Raw genomic sequence first — 20,515 nt, forward strand, 5'->3', positions numbered from 1 at the left:
TTATTTTTTGGGGATGTTACAAGGCTTAGAAGTTTAGAAGCAAATCTTTAAATTTTTCAGAAATTTTCAAAAACCCAATTTTTAGGGACCAGTTTAGGTCTGAAGTCACTTTGTGAGGCTTATATAATAGAAATCACCCATTCTAGAAACTACACCCCTCAAGGTATTCAAAACTGATTTTAAAAACGTTGTTAACCCTCTAGGTGTTCCACAAGAGTTAATGGCAAATGGAGATAAAATTTCGATTTTTTGGTAAATTTTCCATTTTAATTCATTTTTTCCAGTAACAAAGCAAGGGTTAACAGCCAAACAAAATGGTATATTTATTGCCCCGGTTCTGTAGTTTGCAGAAACACCCCATATGTGGCCGTAAACTACTGTACAGCAACACAGTAGGGCGTAGAGGGAAAGGTGCGTCGTATGGTTTTTGGAAGGCAGATTTTGCTGGACTGGTTTATTTACACCATTTCCCATTTGAAGCCCCCCTGATGCACCCCTAGAGTAGAAACTCTATAAAAGTGACCCCATCTAAGAAACTATACCCCTTAAGGTATTAAAAACTGATTTTACAAACTTTGTTAACCCTTTAGGTGTTGCACAAGAGTTATTGGCAAATGGGGATGAAATTTGAGAATTTAAATTTTTGGGCAAATTTTCCATTTTAATCAATTTTTTCCAGTAACAAAGGAAGGGTTAACAGCCCAAAAAAATGCTATATTTATTGCCCCGATTCTGTAGTTTGCAGAAACACCCCATATGTGGCCGTAAACTACTGTACGGGCACACAGTTGGGGCGTAGGGGGAAAGGTGCTCCGTGTGGTTTTTGGAAGGCAGATTTTGCTGGACTGGTTTATTTACACCATGTCCCATTTGAAGCCGCCCTGATGCACCCCTAGAGTAGAAACTCCATAAAAGTGACCCCATTTTGGAAACTACGGGATTCGGTGGCAGTTTTGTTGGGACTATTTTTAGGCTACATATGATTTTTGGTTTATCTATATTAAATTTTTGTGAGGCAAGGTTACCAGAAATAGAAACTCTGAAATTTTATCTCCATTTGCCAATAACTCTTGTGGAACACCTAAAGGGTTAACGACGTTTGTGAAATAAGTTTTGGATACCTTGAGGGGTGTAGTTTCTTAGATGGGGTCGCTTTTATGGAGTTTTTAATCTAGGGGTGCATCAGGGGGGCTTCAAATGGGACATGGTGCCAAAAAAAAAGGCCATCAAAATCTCCCTTCCAGAAACCATACGGCGTTCCTTTCCTTCTGCACCCTGCCGTTTGGTCATACAGCAGTTTACGACCACATATGGGGTGTTTCTGTAAACTGCAGTATGAGGGTAATAAATATTAAGTATTGTTTGGCTGTTAATCCTTACTTTGTTATTGGTAAAAAACGGATTAAAATGGAAAATTTGCGCAAAAATAGTTTTTTTGTCACAGTTTTTTTTTTTTTTACCGTGTTCATCTGAGGGGTTAGGGTGGGGGTATTTTTATAGAGCAGATTCTTACGGACACGGCAATACCTAATATGTCTACTTTTTTATTTATTTATTTATGTTTTACACTATATTATCTTTTTATAAACAAAAAAAAAATATTTTAGTATCTCCATAGTCTAAGAGTCATTTTTTTTTTTTTGTTTTTAGCCGATTATCCTAGGTAGGGGCTCATTTTTTGCGGGATGAGAGGACGGTTTTATTGGCACTATTTTGGTGGGCATATGACTTTTTGATCGCCTGCTATTATAATTTTTGTGATGTAACGTACCAACCAGCAGCCTGAGGCTGAGCGGCGTCGCTTCCCGATGACCTCAGAGAATTTTGCATATCACTAGTTCCCATGATGCATTGCAGGAAAGACAGCACACGGAACGTATGGCATCTTTAGTACCGTAGTAAAAGTGAATTACATAAAACATTTCGCACAGTGTAATAAACAAGAAATCCCGTAGAGATTAACAGAGGAAAACATTACCTTGTCGCCCTAATTTAAAATTATACACTGTGAGGGACTATATATAGGTAGTGCGCCACCTTCAGGTTTGTGCTCGCTTCGGCAGCACATATACTAAAATTGGAACGATACAGAGAAGATTAGCATGGCCCCTGCGCAAGGATGACACGCAAATTCGTGAAGCGTTCCATATTTTGTTTCCCGCAACTTATATCTTCTTTTCTTTTAGGCAGATTTTTTTATTGCGCAGCAGTGTTTTAATGTCGATTCACTTTATGTCACTTTTGTCAGACATTTCATACATTCTAGATAATATAAGCCTGCAGACTAGCATGTTTATCGCCCTAGACAGGGGGTGATAAGCAGCTGCCTGTCATCTTTGATGCCGCTTATCTGAAAAACAACTGCTGTCTTAAAGGAAATCTCAGTGCATCATCAGAAAGAGAGCTATTGTTTACATCAAGTTTTTATGTTTTAAGATAAGCTAGCAATGTGCGATTGGTGAGGGTCTGACCATCACTACCCCCCACCTGTAACAGAAAGAAGGGCATGCAGTACCAGACCTGCACAGTGCCAGTCCTACCCACACAAGTATATCTGGCACTGTACATAAATGCCAGTCACTGGAAGAGGGCTGATCTACATTACTAGACACCGCAGGACGGACATGCACAACACGTCAGCCCTGGGTGTGGGTCCTCCAGAGGGCACTGTGGAAACTTTTTGCACGGAACAGGGCTTACACAAGAAGTTGCAACTTTTGTACACCGGAAAACTGTCATACAAGCTTGATAGAATCCCGGCTTCTCTTCAAGGTATACGCTAAGGACGTATATATTCAATAGAGGTCTATGACAAGTTGTTGGAGGAGTTGTGTTATCGGGACAGGCGTGGACGAACTGTGCCAACTAACCACTTTGGCTTTGGGTGAAACTTAAAGGGGTTATCCAACCCCTATAATGTCCCCCCTAATGCCTGCGCACTACTTACCCTGATCCCCGCACGGCCGCTGCTGCATCCCCCCGTTGAGCGGATCAAAACATAGGGTGGGGGGCATCCAATACAAGGCCTCAACGTGGACAAGCCTCCTTAGCGCCTCCCTCGATGCTGCTACCTCCTGGAGTAGTCTCGGTGTAATTGGCAGCTGACCCACAGGAGTCAGAGACACCAGTGCAATGCACCAAGGGGTCAGGTAATAATCAGGAGACAGGCCGAGGTCGGGGCTGACTGCATACACACATATCGAAGAATGAAGTCCAAGGTAAGGGCTGGCAGCTAGGTTATCAGACAGAAAATAACACCTTATGCCAGAGTCTAGGAAACTTAACTCCTTAGGACACAGCCTTATTTCACCTTAAGGACCAGGCCATTTTTTGCAAATATGACTAGTGTCACTTTAAGTGGTGATAACTTTAAAACGCTTTGACTTATCCAGGCCATTCTGAGATTGTTTTTTTCGTCACATATTGTATGAGACTGGTAAAACGAAGTCCCAAAATTTTTATTTATAAAAAAATACCAAATTTACCAAAAATTTGTAAAAAATTGCAAATTTCCAAGTTTCAATTTCTCTACTTCTATAATACATAGTAATACCTCCAAAAACAGTTATTACTTTACATTCCCCATATGTCTACTTCATGTTTGGATCATTTTGGGAATGATATTTTATTTTTTGGGGATGTTACAAGGCTTAGAAGTTTAGAAGCAAATCTTTAAATTTTTCAGAAATTTTCAAAAACCCAATTTTTAGGGACCAGTTTAGGTCTGAAGTCACTTTGTGAGGCTTATATAATAGAAATCACCCATTCTAGAAACTACACCCCTCAAGGTATTCAAAACTGATTTTAAAAACGTTGTTAACCCTCTAGGTGTTCCACAAGAGTTAATGGCAAATGGAGATAAAATTTCGATTTTTTGGTAAATTTTCCATTTTAATTCATTTTTTCCAGTAACAAAGCAAGGGTTAACAGCCAAACAAAATGGTATATTTATTGCCCCGGTTCTGTAGTTTGCAGAAACACCCCATATGTGGCCGTAAACTACTGTACAGCAACACAGTAGGGCGTAGAGGGAAAGGTGCGTCGTATGGTTTTTGGAAGGCAGATTTTGCTGGACTGGTTTATTTACACCATTTCCCATTTGAAGCCCCCCTGATGCACCCCTAGAGTAGAAACTCTATAAAAGTGACCCCATCTAAGAAACTATACCCCTTAAGGTATTAAAAACTGATTTTACAAACTTTGTTAACCCTTTAGGTGTTGCACAAGAGTTATTGGCAAATGGGGATGAAATTTGAGAATTTAAATTTTTGGGCAAATTTTCCATTTTAATCAATTTTTTCCACTAACAAAGGAAGGGTTAACAGCCAAAAAAAATGCTATATTTATTGCCCCGATTCTGTAGTTTGCAGAAACACCCCATATGTGGCCGTAAACTACTGTACGGGCACACAGTTGGGGCGTAGGGGGAAAGGTGCTCCGTGTGGTTTTTGGAAGGCAGATTTTGCTGGACTGGTTTATTTACACCATGTCCCATTTGAAGCCGCCCTGATGCACCCCTAGAGTAGAAACTCCATAAAAGTGACCCCATTTTGGAAACTACGGGATTCGGTGGCAGTTTTGTTGGGACTATTTTTAGGCTACATATGATTTTTGGTTTATCTATATTAAATTTTTGTGAGGCAAGGTTACCAGAAATAGAAACTCTGAAATTTTATCTCCATTTGCCAATAACTCTTGTGGAACACCTAAAGGGTTAACGACGTTTGTGAAATAAGTTTTGGATACCTTGAGGGGTGTAGTTTCTTAGATGGGGTCGCTTTTATGGAGTTTTTAATCTAGGGGTGCATCAGGGGGGCTTCAAATGGGACATGGTGCCAAAAAAAAAGGCCATCAAAATCTCCCTTCCAGAAACCATACGGCGTTCCTTTCCTTCTGCACCCTGCCGTTTGGTCATACAGCAGTTTACGACCACATATGGGGTGTTTCTGTAAACTGCAGTATGAGGGTAATAAATATTAAGTATTGTTTGGCTGTTAATCCTTACTTTGTTATTGGTAAAAAACGGATTAAAATGGAAAATTTGCGCAAAAATAGTTTTTTTGTCACAGTTTTTTTTTTTTTTACCGTGTTCATCTGAGGGGTTAGGGTGGGGGTATTTTTATAGAGCAGATTCTTACGGACACGGCAATACCTAATATGTCTACTTTTTTATTTATTTATTTATGTTTTACACTATATTATCTTTTTATAAACAAAAAAAAAATATTTTAGTATCTCCATAGTCTAAGAGTCATTTTTTTTTTTTTGTTTTTAGCCGATTATCCTAGGTAGGGGCTCATTTTTTGCGGGATGAGAGGACGGTTTTATTGGCACTATTTTGGTGGGCATATGACTTTTTGATCGCCTGCTATTATAATTTTTGTGATGTAACGTACCAACCAGCAGCCTGAGGCTGAGCGGCGTCGCTTCCCGATGACCTCAGAGAATTTTGCATATCACTAGTTCCCATGATGCATTGCAGGAAAGACAGCACACGGAACGTATGGCATCTTTAGTACCGTAGTAAAAGTGAATTACATAAAACATTTCGCACAGTGTAATAAACAAGAAATCCCGTAGAGATTAACAGAGGAAAACATTACCTTGTCGCCCTAATTTAAAATTATACACTGTGAGGGACTATATATAGGTAGTGCGCCACCTTCAGGTTTGTGCTCGCTTCGGCAGCACATATACTAAAATTGGAACGATACAGAGAAGATTAGCATGGCCCCTGCGCAAGGATGACACGCAAATTCGTGAAGCGTTCCATATTTTGTTTCCCGCAACTTATATCTTCTTTTCTTTTAGGCAGATTTTTTTATTGCGCAGCAGTGTTTTAATGTCGATTCACTTTATGTCACTTTTGTCAGACATTTCATACATTCTAGATAATATAAGCCTGCAGACTAGCATGTTTATCGCCCTAGACAGGGGGTGATAAGCAGCTGCCTGTCATCTTTGATGCCGCTTATCTGAAAAACAACTGCTGTCTTAAAGGAAATCTCAGTGCATCATCAGAAAGAGAGCTATTGTTTACATCAAGTTTTTATGTTTTAAGATAAGCTAGCAATGTGCGATTGGTGAGGGTCTGACCATCACTACCCCCCACCTGTAACAGAAAGAAGGGCATGCAGTACCAGACCTGCACAGTGCCAGTCCTACCCACACAAGTATATCTGGCACTGTACATAAATGCCAGTCACTGGAAGAGGGCTGATCTACATTACTAGACACCGCAGGACGGACATGCACAACACGTCAGCCCTGGGTGTGGGTCCTCCAGAGGGCACTGTGGAAACTTTTTGCACGGAACAGGGCTTACACAAGAAGTTGCAACTTTTGTACACCGGAAAACTGTCATACAAGCTTGATAGAATCCCGGCTTCTCTTCAAGGTATACGCTAAGGACGTATATATTCAATAGAGGTCTATGACAAGTTGTTGGAGGAGTTGTGTTATCGGGACAGGCGTGGACGAACTGTGCCAACTAACCACTTTGGCTTTGGGTGAAACTTAAAGGGGTTATCCAACCCCTATAATGTCCCCCCTAATGCCTGCGCACTACTTACCCTGATCCCCGCACGGCCGCTGCTGCATCCCCCCGTTGAGCGGATCAAAACATAGGGTGGGGGGCATCCAATACAAGGCCTCAACGTGGACAAGCCTCCTTAGCGCCTCCCTCGATGCTGCTACCTCCTGGAGTAGTCTCGGTGTAATTGGCAGCTGACCCACAGGAGTCAGAGACACCAGTGCAATGCACCAAGGGGTCAGGTAATAATCAGGAGACAGGCCGAGGTCGGGGCTGACTGCATACACACATATCGAAGAATGAAGTCCAAGGTAAGGGCTGGCAGCTAGGTTATCAGACAGAAAATAACACCTTATGCCAGAGTCTAGGAAACTTAACTCCTTAGGACACAGCCTTATTTCACCTTAAGGACCAGGCCATTTTTTGCAAATATGACTAGTGTCACTTTAAGTGGTGATAACTTTAAAACGCTTTGACTTATCCAGGCCATTCTGAGATTGTTTTTTTCGTCACATATTGTATGAGACTGGTAAAACGAAGTCCCAAAATTTTTATTTATAAAAAAATACCAAATTTACCAAAAATTTGTAAAAAATTGCAAATTTCCAAGTTTCAATTTCTCTACTTCTATAATACATAGTAATACCTCCAAAAACAGTTATTACTTTACATTCCCCATATGTCTACTTCATGTTTGGATCATTTTGGGAATGATATTTTATTTTTTGGGGATGTTACAAGGCTTAGAAGTTTAGAAGCAAATCTTTAAATTTTTCAGAAATTTTCAAAAACCCAATTTTTAGGGACCAGTTTAGGTCTGAAGTCACTTTGTGAGGCTTATATAATAGAAATCACCCATTCTAGAAACTACACCCCTCAAGGTATTCAAAACTGATTTTAAAAACGTTGTTAACCCTCTAGGTGTTCCACAAGAGTTAATGGCAAATGGAGATAAAATTTCGATTTTTTGGTAAATTTTCCATTTTAATTCATTTTTTCCAGTAACAAAGCAAGGGTTAACAGCCAAACAAAATGGTATATTTATTGCCCCGGTTCTGTAGTTTGCAGAAACACCCCATATGTGGCCGTAAACTACTGTACAGCAACACAGTAGGGCGTAGAGGGAAAGGTGCGTCGTATGGTTTTTGGAAGGCAGATTTTGCTGGACTGGTTTATTTACACCATTTCCCATTTGAAGCCCCCCTGATGCACCCCTAGAGTAGAAACTCTATAAAAGTGACCCCATCTAAGAAACTATACCCCTTAAGGTATTAAAAACTGATTTTACAAACTTTGTTAACCCTTTAGGTGTTGCACAAGAGTTATTGGCAAATGGGGATGAAATTTGAGAATTTAAATTTTTGGGCAAATTTTCCATTTTAATCAATTTTTTCCAGTAACAAAGGAAGGGTTAACAGCCCAAAAAAATGCTATATTTATTGCCCCGATTCTGTAGTTTGCAGAAACACCCCATATGTGGCCGTAAACTACTGTACGGGCACACAGTTGGGGCGTAGGGGGAAAGGTGCTCCGTGTGGTTTTTGGAAGGCAGATTTTGCTGGACTGGTTTATTTACACCATGTCCCATTTGAAGCCGCCCTGATGCACCCCTAGAGTAGAAACTCCATAAAAGTGACCCCATTTTGGAAACTACGGGATTCGGTGGCAGTTTTGTTGGGACTATTTTTAGGCTACATATGATTTTTGGTTTATCTATATTAAATTTTTGTGAGGCAAGGTTACCAGAAATAGAAACTCTGAAATTTTATCTCCATTTGCCAATAACTCTTGTGGAACACCTAAAGGGTTAACGACGTTTGTGAAATAAGTTTTGGATACCTTGAGGGGTGTAGTTTCTTAGATGGGGTCGCTTTTATGGAGTTTTTAATCTAGGGGTGCATCAGGGGGGCTTCAAATGGGACATGGTGCCAAAAAAAAAGGCCATCAAAATCTCCCTTCCAGAAACCATACGGCGTTCCTTTCCTTCTGCACCCTGCCGTTTGGTCATACAGCAGTTTACGACCACATATGGGGTGTTTCTGTAAACTGCAGTATGAGGGTAATAAATATTAAGTATTGTTTGGCTGTTAATCCTTACTTTGTTATTGGTAAAAAACGGATTAAAATGGAAAATTTGCGCAAAAATAGTTTTTTTGTCACAGTTTTTTTTTTTTTTACCGTGTTCATCTGAGGGGTTAGGGTGGGGGTATTTTTATAGAGCAGATTCTTACGGACACGGCAATACCTAATATGTCTACTTTTTTATTTATTTATTTATTTATGTTTTACACTATATTATCTTTTTATAAACAAAAAAAAAATATTTTAGTATCTCCATAGTCTAAGAGTCATTTTTTTTTTTTTGTTTTTAGCCGATTATCCTAGGTAGGGGCTCATTTTTTGCGGGATGAGAGGACGGTTTTATTGGCACTATTTTGGTGGGCATATGACTTTTTGATCGCCTGCTATTATAATTTTTGTGATGTAACGTACCAACCAGCAGCCTGAGGCTGAGCGGCGTCGCTTCCCGATGACCTCAGAGAATTTTGCATATCACTAGTTCCCATGATGCATTGCAGGAAAGACAGCACACGGAACGTATGGCATCTTTAGTACCGTAGTAAAAGTGAATTACATAAAACATTTCGCACAGTGTAATAAACAAGAAATCCCGTAGAGATTAACAGAGGAAAACATTACCTTGTCGCCCTAATTTAAAATTATACACTGTGAGGGACTATATATAGGTAGTGCGCCACCTTCAGGTTTGTGCTCGCTTCGGCAGCACATATACTAAAATTGGAACGATACAGAGAAGATTAGCATGGCCCCTGCGCAAGGATGACACGCAAATTCGTGAAGCGTTCCATATTTTGTTTCCCGCAACTTATATCTTCTTTTCTTTTAGGCAGATTTTTTTATTGCGCAGCAGTGTTTTAATGTCGATTCACTTTATGTCACTTTTGTCAGACATTTCATACATTCTAGATAATATAAGCCTGCAGACTAGCATGTTTATCGCCCTAGACAGGGGGTGATAAGCAGCTGCCTGTCATCTTTGATGCCGCTTATCTGAAAAACAACTGCTGTCTTAAAGGAAATCTCAGTGCATCATCAGAAAGAGAGCTATTGTTTACATCAAGTTTTTATGTTTTAAGATAAGCTAGCAATGTGCGATTGGTGAGGGTCTGACCATCACTACCCCCCACCTGTAACAGAAAGAAGGGCATGCAGTACCAGACCTGCACAGTGCCAGTCCTACCCACACAAGTATATCTGGCACTGTACATAAATGCCAGTCACTGGAAGAGGGCTGATCTACATTACTAGACACCGCAGGACGGACATGCACAACACGTCAGCCCTGGGTGTGGGTCCTCCAGAGGGCACTGTGGAAACTTTTTGCACGGAACAGGGCTTACACAAGAAGTTGCAACTTTTGTACACCGGAAAACTGTCATACAAGCTTGATAGAATCCCGGCTTCTCTTCAAGGTATACGCTAAGGACGTATATATTCAATAGAGGTCTATGACAAGTTGTTGGAGGAGTTGTGTTATCGGGACAGGCGTGGACGAACTGTGCCAACTAACCACTTTGGCTTTGGGTGAAACTTAAAGGGGTTATCCAACCCCTATAATGTCCCCCCTAATGCCTGCGCACTACTTACCCTGATCCCCGCACGGCCGCTGCTGCATCCCCCCGTTGAGCGGATCAAAACATAGGGTGGGGGGCATCCAATACAAGGCCTCAACGTGGACAAGCCTCCTTAGCGCCTCCCTCGATGCTGCTACCTCCTGGAGTAGTCTCGGTGTAATTGGCAGCTGACCCACAGGAGTCAGAGACACCAGTGCAATGCACCAAGGGGTCAGGTAATAATCAGGAGACAGGCCGAGGTCGGGGCTGACTGCATACACACATATCGAAGAATGAAGTCCAAGGTAAGGGCTGGCAGCTAGGTTATCAGACAGAAAATAACACCTTATGCCAGAGTCTAGGAAACTTAACTCCTTAGGACACAGCCTTATTTCACCTTAAGGACCAGGCCATTTTTTGCAAATATGACTAGTGTCACTTTAAGTGGTGATAACTTTAAAACGCTTTGACTTATCCAGGCCATTCTGAGATTGTTTTTTTCGTCACATATTGTATGAGACTGGTAAAACGAAGTCCCAAAATTTTTATTTATAAAAAAATACCAAATTTACCAAAAATTTGTAAAAAATTGCAAATTTCCAAGTTTCAATTTCTCTACTTCTATAATACATAGTAATACCTCCAAAAACAGTTATTACTTTACATTCCCCATATGTCTACTTCATGTTTGGATCATTTTGGGAATGATATTTTATTTTTTGGGGATGTTACAAGGCTTAGAAGTTTAGAAGCAAATCTTTAAATTTTTCAGAAATTTTCAAAAACCCAATTTTTAGGGACCAGTTTAGGTCTGAAGTCACTTTGTGAGGCTTATATAATAGAAATCACCCATTCTAGAAACTACACCCCTCAAGGTATTCAAAACTGATTTTAAAAACGTTGTTAACCCTCTAGGTCAGACCTGGGCAAACTACGGCCCGCGGGCCGTATACGGCCCGGCGGACCTTTTAATCCGGCCCCCGGGCGGAGCCAGAGGCGTGCCAAGCAACGATACCCCTCCTCCGCGAATGAAGAGGACTTCCGACTCGGCGTGCTGCGTGTGGCATGGCGCGGTGGCAGGGAGGCAGCGTCAGCGGCAGTACTGTCTAGGTAAGACACAGAGGGGGGGGGGTGCCTCGTGCGAGCCGTACCCGGGACCCGGCCGGCCGCAATTATTCCCTTCTCTGTAACAGCGCAGCGCCCGCGGCTCTCATAGTATCGGCTGTGACTGTCTGACACTGACAGTCACAGAGCCGACAAGCATGAAGCTGCGGCCGCCTCCCCCTGTGCTGTGTGTAGTCAGTGTGACTAACACATGGCTGATCATCTCTGAGCATTACGTTTCTAAAGGCAAGGGGGGGGGGAGGGGTGTGTACTATTGTAAGGGGGGGGGGTGTTCTGTATATGAGGGGGCCTTCTGTATTCTGGGGGGATTCTTCTGTATTCTGGGGGATCTGTATTGTGGGGGGGGGGGGGGTGTTCTGTATATGAGGGGGCCTTCTGTATTCTGGGGGGATTCTTCTGTATTCTGTATTCTGGGGGATCTGTATTGTGGGGGGGGGGGGGGTTCTGTATTTTAGGGGGGTTTGAACTGTAGGGGTGGGTCTGTATTGTAGGGGGGTTCTGTAGGGGGGTCTGTATTGTAGGGAGGGGTCTGCACTAGGGTTGTCCCGATACCAGTATCGGTATCGGGACCGATACCGAGTATTAGCGGGAGTACTCGTACTCCCGCTAATACCCCCGATACTTCCCCCCAATCCCCCCCCCGCCGCAGCCGAAACCGCCGCCGCCAACAACGACGCCGCCGCTACAACGTTAATCACCGCGGCGCGGGGAACATTACAGACAGCTTTCGTTTGAACAGCTGTTTTCCCCGCTGCGCATAGACACTCCCCCTTGGACGGATCTGTCCAATCGCGAGCAAGGGGGAGTGTCTATGCGCAGCGGGGAAAACAGCTGTTCAAACGAACGCTGTCTGTAATATTCCCCGCCGCGGTGATTAGGTACAGTAGGTACGGGGGACAATGGCTGGATTCACAGGGGGACAATGGCTGGATTCACAGGGGGACAATGGCTGGATTCACATGGGGACAATGGCTGGATTCACAGGGGACAATGGCTGTATTCACAGGGGACAATGGCTGGATTCACAGGGGGACAATGGCTGGATTCACAGGGGGACAATGGCTGGATTCACAGGGGGACAATGGCTGGATTCACAGGGGGACAATGGCTGGATTCACAGGGGGACAATGGCTGGATTCACAGGGGGACAATGGCTGGATTCACAGGGGGACAATGGCTGTATTCACAGGGGACAATGGCTGGATTCACAGGGGACAATGGCTGGATTCACAGGGGACAATGGCTGGATTCACAGGGGACAATGGCTGGATTCACAGGGGACAATGGCTGGATTCACAGGGGACAATTGCTGGATTCACAGGGGACAATTGCTGGATTCACAGGGGACAATGGCTGGATTCACAGGGGACAATTGCTGGATTCACAGGGGACAATGGCTGGATTCACAGGGGACAATTGCTGGATTCACAGGGGACAATTGCTGGATTCACAGGGGGACAATGGCTGGACTACCCCTTTAAGATTTGGAGTGTCTTTGCATTATGTCTTGAGAATGCTAAGAACCTCTTTCCAACAGTAAATGAAACTCAAAATGTGTTTGAGTGAACGTGATTGTAAATTTTCACTAATATGAGTCACAAATAGTGAAAAATGTTCATTGTTTTGGGAAATTTTGTTTAATAAATTTAAATTTTTTTCTTGTAAGGCAACCTCACTTTTTCATTGTTTAACTATAACAAGTACTCGTACCAGTTGTCCAACAATGATATTTACTGCTTTTTATAAAGAAATACAATTGATTTTATGCAGTATTGAGTTTAGCCTTTTGGCCCGGCCCTCCAAAATATTTTCAGTTTCTCATGTGGCCCCATCGAAAAAATAATTGCCCACCCCTGCTCTAGGTGTTCCACAAGAGTTAATGGCAAATGGAGATAAAATTTCGATTTTTTGGTAAATTTTCCATTTTAATTCATTTTTTCCAGTAACAAAGCAAGGGTTAACAGCCAAACAAAATGGTATATTTATTGCCCCGATTCTGTAGTTTGCAGAAACACCCCATATGTGGCCGTAAACTACTGTACAGCAACACAGTAGGGCGTAGAGGGAAAGGTGCGTCGTATGGTTTTTGGAAGGCAGATTTTGCTGGACTGGTTTATTTACACCATTTCCCATTTGAAGCCCCCCTGATGCACCCCTAGAGTAGAAACTCTATAAAAGTGACCCCATCTAAGAAACTATACCCCTTAAGGTATTCAAAACTGATTTTACAAACTTTGTTAACCCTTTAGGTGTTGCACAAGAGTTATTGGCAAATGGGGATGAAATTTGAGAATTTAAATTTTTGGGCAAATTTTCCATTTTAATCAATTTTTTCCAGTAACAAAGGAAGGGTTAACAGCCAAAAAAAATGCTATATTTATTGCCCCGATTCTGTAGTTTGCAGAAACACCCCATATGTGGCCGTAAACTACTGTACGGGCACACAGTTGGGGCGTAGGGGGAAAGGTGCTCCGTGTGGTTTTTGGAAGGCAGATTTTGCTGGACTGGTTTATTTACACCATGTCCCATTTGAAGCCGCCCTGATGCACCCCTAGAGTAGAAACTCCATAAAAGTGACCCCATTTTGGAAACTACGGGATTCGGTGGCAGTTTTGTTGGGACTATTTTTAGGCTACATATGATTTTTGGTTTATCTATATTAAATTTTTGTGAGGCAAGGTTACCAGAAATAGAAACTCTGAAATTTTATCTCCATTTGCCAATAACTCTTGTGGAACACCTAAAGGGTTAACGACGTTTGTGAAATAAGTTTTGGATACCTTGAGGGGTGTAGTTTCTTAGATGGGGTCGCTTTTATGGAGTTTTTAATCTAGGGGTGCATCAGGGGGGCTTCAAATGGGACATGGTGCCAAAAAAAAAGGCCATCAAAATCTCCCTTCCAGAAACCATACGGCGTTCCTTTCCTTCTGCACCCTGCCGTTTGGTCATACAGCAGTTTACGACCACATATGGGGTGTTTCTGTAAACTGCAGTATGAGGGTAATAAATATTAAGTATTGTTTGGCTGTTAATCCTTACTTTGTTATTGGTAAAAAACGGATTAAAATGGAAAATTTGCGCAAAAATAGTTTTTTTGTCACAGTTTTTTTTTTTTTTACCGTGTTCATCTGAGGGGTTAGGGTGGGGGTATTTTTATAGAGCAGATTCTTACGGACACGGCAATACCTAATATGTCTACTTTTTTATTTATTTATTTATTTATGTTTTACACTATATTATCTTTTTATAAACAAAAAAAAAATATTTTAGTATCTCCATAGTCTAAGAGTCATTTTTTTTTTTTTGTTTTTAGCCGATTATCCTAGGTAGGGGCTCATTTTTTGCGGGATGAGAGGACGGTTTTATTGGCACTATTTTGGTGGGCATATGACTTTTTGATCGCCTGCTATTATAATTTTTGTGATGTAACGTACCAACCAGCAGCCGAGGCTGAGCGGCGTCGCTTCCCGATGACCTCAGAGAATTTTGCATATCACTAGTTCCCATGATGCATTGCAGGAAAGACAGCACACGGAACGTATGGCATCTTTAGTACCGTAGTAAAAGTGAATTACATAAAACATTTCGCACAGTGTAATAAACAAGAAATCCCGTAGAGATTAACAGAGGAAAACATTACCTTGTCGCCCTAATTTAAAATTATACACTGTGAGGGACTATATATAGGTAGTGCGCCACCTTCAGGTTTGTGCTCGCTTCGGCAGCACATATACTAAAATTGGAACGATACAGAGAAGATTAGCATGGCCCCTGCGCAAGGATGACACGCAAATTCGTGAAGCGTTCCATATTTTGTTTCCCGCAACTTATATCTTCTTTTCTTTTAGGCAGATTTTTTTATTGCGCAGCAGTGTTTTAATGTCGATTCACTTTATGTCACTTTTGTCAGACATTTCATACATTCTAGATAATATAAGCCTGCAGACTAGCATGTTTATCGCCCTAGACAGGGGGTGATAAGCAGCTGCCTGTCATCTTTGATGCCGCTTATCTGAAAAACAACTGCTGTCTTAAAGGAAATCTCAGTGCATCATCAGAAAGAGAGCTATTGTTTACATCAAGTTTTTATGTTTTAAGATAAGCTAGCAATGTGCGATTGGTGAGGGTCTGACCATCACTACCCCCCACCTGTAACAGAAAGAAGGGCATGCAGTACCAGACCTGCACAGTGCCAGTCCTACCCACACAAGTATATCTGGCACTGTACATAAATGCCAGTCACTGGAAGAGGGCTGATCTACATTACTAGACACCGCAGGACGGACATGCACAACACGTCAGCCCTGGGTGTGGGTCCTCCAGAGGGCACTGTGGAAACTTTTTGCACGGAACAGGGCTTACACAAGAAGTTGCAACTTTTGTACACCGGAAAACTGTCATACAAGCTTGATAGAATCCCGGCTTCTCTTCAAGGTATACGCTAAGGACGTATATATTCAATAGAGGTCTATGACAAGTTGTTGGAGGAGTTGTGTTATCGGGACAGGCGTGGACGAACTGTGCCAACTAACCACTTTGGCTTTGGGTGAAACTTAAAGGGGTTATCCAACCCCTATAATGTCCCCCCTAATGCCTGCGCACTACTTACCCTGATCCCCGCACGGCCGCTGCTGCATCCCCCCGTTGAGCGGATCAAAACATAGGGTGGGGGGCATCCAATACAAGGCCTCAACGTGGACAAGCCTCCTTAGCGCCTCCCTCGATGCTGCTACCTCCTGGAGTAGTCTCGGTGTAATTGGCAGCTGACCCACAGGAGTCAGAGACACCAGTGCAATGCACCAAGGGGTCAGGTAATAATCAGGAGACAGGCCGAGGTCGGGGCTGACTGCATACACACATATCGAAGAATGAAGTCCAAGGTAAGGGCTGGCAGCTAGGTTATCAGACAGAAAATAACACCTTATGCCAGAGTCTAGGAAACTTAACTCCTTAGGACACAGCCTTATTTCACCTTAAGGACCAGGCCATTTTTTGCAAATATGACTAGTGTCACTTTAAGTGGTGATAACTTTAAAACGCTTTGACTTATCCAGGCCATTCTGAGATTGTTTTTTTCGTCACATATTGTATGAGACTGGTAAAACGAAGTCCCAAAATTTTTATTTATAAAAAAATACCAAATTTACCAAAAATTTGTAAAAAATTGCAAATTTCCAAGTTTCAATTTCTCTACTTCTATAATACATAGTAATACCTCCAAAAACAGTTATTACTTTACATTCCCCATATGTCTACTTCATGTTTGGATCATTTTGGGAATGATATTTTATTTTTTGGGGATGTTACAAGGCTTAGAAGTTTAGAAGCAAATCTTTAAATTTTTCAGAAATTTTCAAAAACCCAATTTTTAGGGACCAGTTTAGGTCTGAAGTCACTTTGTGAGGCTTATATAATAGAAATCACCCATTCTAGAAACTACACCCCTCAAGGTATTCAAAACTGATTTTAAAAACGTTGTTAACCCTCTAGGTGTTCCACAAGAGTTAATGGCAAATGGAGATAAAATTTCGATTTTTTGGTAAATTTTCCATTTTAATTCATTTTTTCCAGTAACAAAGCAAGGGTTAACAGCCAAACAAAATGGTATATTTATTGCCCCGATTCTGTAGTTTGCAGAAACACCCCATATGTGGCCGTAAACTACTGTACAGCAACACAGTAGGGCGTAGAGGGAAAGGTGCGTCGTATGGTTTTTGGAAGGCAGATTTTGCTGGACTGGTTTATTTACACCATTTCCCATTTGAAGCCCCCCTGATGCACCCCTAGAGTAGAAACTCTATAAAAGTGACCCCATCTAAGAAACTATACCCCTTAAGGTATTCAAAACTGATTTTACAAACTTTGTTAACCCTTTAGGTGTTGCACAAGAGTTATTGGCAAATGGGGATGAAATTTGAGAATTTAAATTTTTGGGCAAATTTTCCATTTTAATCAATTTTTTCCAGTAACAAAGGAAGGGTTAACAGCCAAAAAGCCAAAAAAAATGCTATATTTATTGCCCCGATTCTGTAGTTTGCAGAAACACCCCATATGTGGCCGTAAACTACTGTACGGGCACACAGTTGGGGCGTAGGGGGAAAGGTGCTCCGTGTGGTTTTTGGAAGGCAGATTTTGCTGGACTGGTTTATTTACACCATGTCCCATTTGAAGCCGCCCTGATGCACCCCTAGAGTAGAAACTCCATAAAAGTGACCCCATTTTGGAAACTACGGGATTCGGTGGCAGTTTTGTTGGGACTATTTTTAGGCTACATATGATTTTTGGTTTATCTATATTAAATTTTTGTGAGGCAAGGTTACCAGAAATAGAAACTCTGAAATTTTATCTCCATTTGCCAATAACTCTTGTGGAACACCTAAAGGGTTAACGACGTTTGTGAAATAAGTTTTGGATACCTTGAGGGGTGTAGTTTCTTAGATGGGGTCGCTTTTATGGAGTTTTTAATCTAGGGGTGCATCAGGGGGGCTTCAAATGGGACATGGTGCCAAAAAAAAAGGCCATCAAAATCTCCCTTCCAGAAACCATACGGCGTTCCTTTCCTTCTGCACCCTGCCGTTTGGTCATACAGCAGTTTACGACCACATATGGGGTGTTTCTGTAAACTGCAGTATGAGGGTAATAAATATTAAGTATTGTTTGGCTGTTAATCCTTACTTTGTTATTGGTAAAAAACGGATTAAAATGGAAAATTTGCGCAAAAATAGTTTTTTTGTCACAGTTTTTTTTTTTTTTACCGTGTTCATCTGAGGGGTTAGGGTGGGGGTATTTTTATAGAGCAGATTCTTACGGACACGGCAATACCTAATATGTCTACTTTTTTATTTATTTATTTATGTTTTACACTATATTATCTTTTTATAAACAAAAAAAAATATTTTAGTATCTCCATAGTCTAAGAGTCATTTTTTTTTTTTTGTTTTTAGCCGATTATCCTAGGTAGGGGCTCATTTTTTGCGGGATGAGAGGACGGTTTTATTGGCACTATTTTGGTGGGCATATGACTTTTTGATCGCCTGCTATTATAATTTTTGTGATGTAACGTACCAACCAGCAGCCTGAGGCTGAGCGGCGTCGCTTCCCGATGACCTCAGAGAATTTTGCATATCACTAGTTCCCATGATGCATTGCAGGAAAGACAGCACACGGAACGTATGGCATCTTTAGTACCGTAGTAAAAGTGAATTACATAAAACATTTCGCACAGTGTAATAAACAAGAAATCCCGTAGAGATTAACAGAGGAAAACATTACCTTGTCGCCCTAATTTAAAATTATACACTGTGAGGGACTATATATAGGTAGTGCGCCACCTTCAGGTTTGTGCTCGCTTCGGCAGCACATATACTAAAATTGGAACGATACAGAGAAGATTAGCATGGCCCCTGCGCAAGGATGACACGCAAATTCGTGAAGCGTTCCATATTTTGTTTCCCGCAACTTATATCTTCTTTTCTTTTAGGCAGATTTTTTTATTGCGCAGCAGTGTTTTAATGTCGATTCACTTTATGTCACTTTTGTCAGACATTTCATACATTCTAGATAATATAAGCCTGCAGACTAGCATGTTTATCGCCCTAGACAGGGGGTGATAAGCAGCTGCCTGTCATCTTTGATGCCGCTTATCTGAAAAACAACTGCTGTCTTAAAGGAAATCTCAGTGCATCATCAGAAAGAGAGCTATTGTTTACATCAAGTTTTTATGTTTTAAGATAAGCTAGCAATGTGCGATTGGTGAGGGTCTGACCATCACTACCCCCCACCTGTAACAGAAAGAAGGGCATGCAGTACCAGACCTGCACAGTGCCAGTCCTACCCACACAAGTATATCTGGCACTGTACATAAATGCCAGTCACTGGAAGAGGGCTGATCTACATTACTAGACACCGCAGGACGGACATGCACAACACGTCAGCCCTGGGTGTGGGTCCTCCAGAGGGCACTGTGGAAACTTTTTGCACGGAACAGGGCTTACACAAGAAGTTGCAACTTTTGTACACCGGAAAACTGTCATACAAGCTTGATAGAATCCCGGCTTCTCTTCAAGGTATACGCTAAGGACGTATATATTCAATAGAGGTCTATGACAAGTTGTTGGAGGAGTTGTGTTATCGGGACAGGCGTGGACGAACTGTGCCAACTAACCACTTTGGCTTTGGGTGAAACTTAAAGGGGTTATCCAACCCCTATAATGTCCCCCCTAATGCCTGCGCACTACTTACCCTGATCCCCGCACGGCCGCTGCTGCATCCCCCCGTTGAGCGGATCAAAACATAGGGTGGGGGGCATCCAATACAAGGCCTCAACGTGGACAAGCCTCCTTAGCGCCTCCCTCGATGCTGCTACCTCCTGGAGTAGTCTCGGTGTAATTGGCAGCTGACCCACAGGAGTCAGAGACACCAGTGCAATGCACCAAGGGGTCAGGTAATAATCAGGAGACAGGCCGAGGTCGGGGCTGACTGCATACACACATATCGAAGAATGAAGTCCAAGGTAAGGGCTGGCAGCTAGGTTATCAGACAGAAAATAACACCTTATGCCAGAGTCTAGGAAACTTAACTCCTTAGGACACAGCCTTATTTCACCTTAAGGACCAGGCCATTTTTTGCAAATATGACTAGTGTCACTTTAAGTGGTGATAACTTTAAAACGCTTTGACTTATCCAGGCCATTCTGAGATTGTTTTTTTCGTCACATATTGTATGAGACTGGTAAAACGAAGTCCCAAAATTTTTATTTATAAAAAAATACCAAATTTACCAAAAATTTGTAAAAAATTGCAAATTTCCAAGTTTCAATTTCTCTACTTCTATAATACATAGTAATACCTCCAAAAACAGTTATTACTTTACATTCCCCATATGTCTACTTCATGTTTGGATCATTTTGGGAATGATATTTTATTTTTTGGGGATGTTACAAGGCTTAGAAGTTTAGAAGCAAATCTTTAAATTTTTCAGAAATTTTCAAAAACCCAATTTTTAGGGACCAGTTTAGGTCTGAAGTCACTTTGTGAGGCTTATATAATAGAAATCACCCATTCTAGAAACTACACCCCTCAAGGTATTCAAAACTGATTTTAAAAACGTTGTTAACCCTCTAGGTGTTCCACAAGAGTTAATGGCAAATGGAGATAAAATTTCGATTTTTTGGTAAATTTTCCATTTTAATTCATTTTTTCCAGTAACAAAGCAAGGGTTAACA

The 20,515-nt window shown here is 41.7% G+C and overlaps 5 non-coding genes across 5 annotated transcripts; all 5 read left to right on the forward strand.

Annotated features, from left to right (window-relative positions):
* Positions 1-2,047: 2,047 nt before the first annotated feature.
* LOC120992603 lies at positions 2,048-2,154 on the forward strand. Its single transcript, XR_005777009.1, has one exon. It is a non-coding gene; the product is annotated as a U6 spliceosomal RNA (small nuclear RNA).
* Positions 2,155-5,672: 3,518 nt separating this feature from the next.
* LOC120992604 lies at positions 5,673-5,779 on the forward strand. Its single transcript, XR_005777010.1, has one exon. It is a non-coding gene; the product is annotated as a U6 spliceosomal RNA (small nuclear RNA).
* A 3,522-nt stretch (positions 5,780-9,301) lies between these two features.
* On the forward strand, positions 9,302-9,408 carry LOC120992605. The gene has a single exon (XR_005777011.1). It is a non-coding gene; the product is annotated as a U6 spliceosomal RNA (small nuclear RNA).
* A 5,593-nt stretch (positions 9,409-15,001) lies between these two features.
* LOC120992607 lies at positions 15,002-15,108 on the forward strand. The gene has a single exon (XR_005777012.1). It is a non-coding gene; the product is annotated as a U6 spliceosomal RNA (small nuclear RNA).
* Positions 15,109-18,633: 3,525 nt separating this feature from the next.
* LOC120992609 lies at positions 18,634-18,740 on the forward strand. Its single transcript, XR_005777013.1, has one exon. It is a non-coding gene; the product is annotated as a U6 spliceosomal RNA (small nuclear RNA).
* The last annotated feature ends 1,775 nt before the right edge of the window (positions 18,741-20,515 follow it).

This window comes from Bufo bufo, chromosome 2 (genome assembly GCF_905171765.1).
Source record: "Bufo bufo chromosome 2, aBufBuf1.1, whole genome shotgun sequence".
NCBI lineage: Eukaryota > Metazoa > Chordata > Amphibia > Anura > Bufonidae > Bufo > Bufo bufo.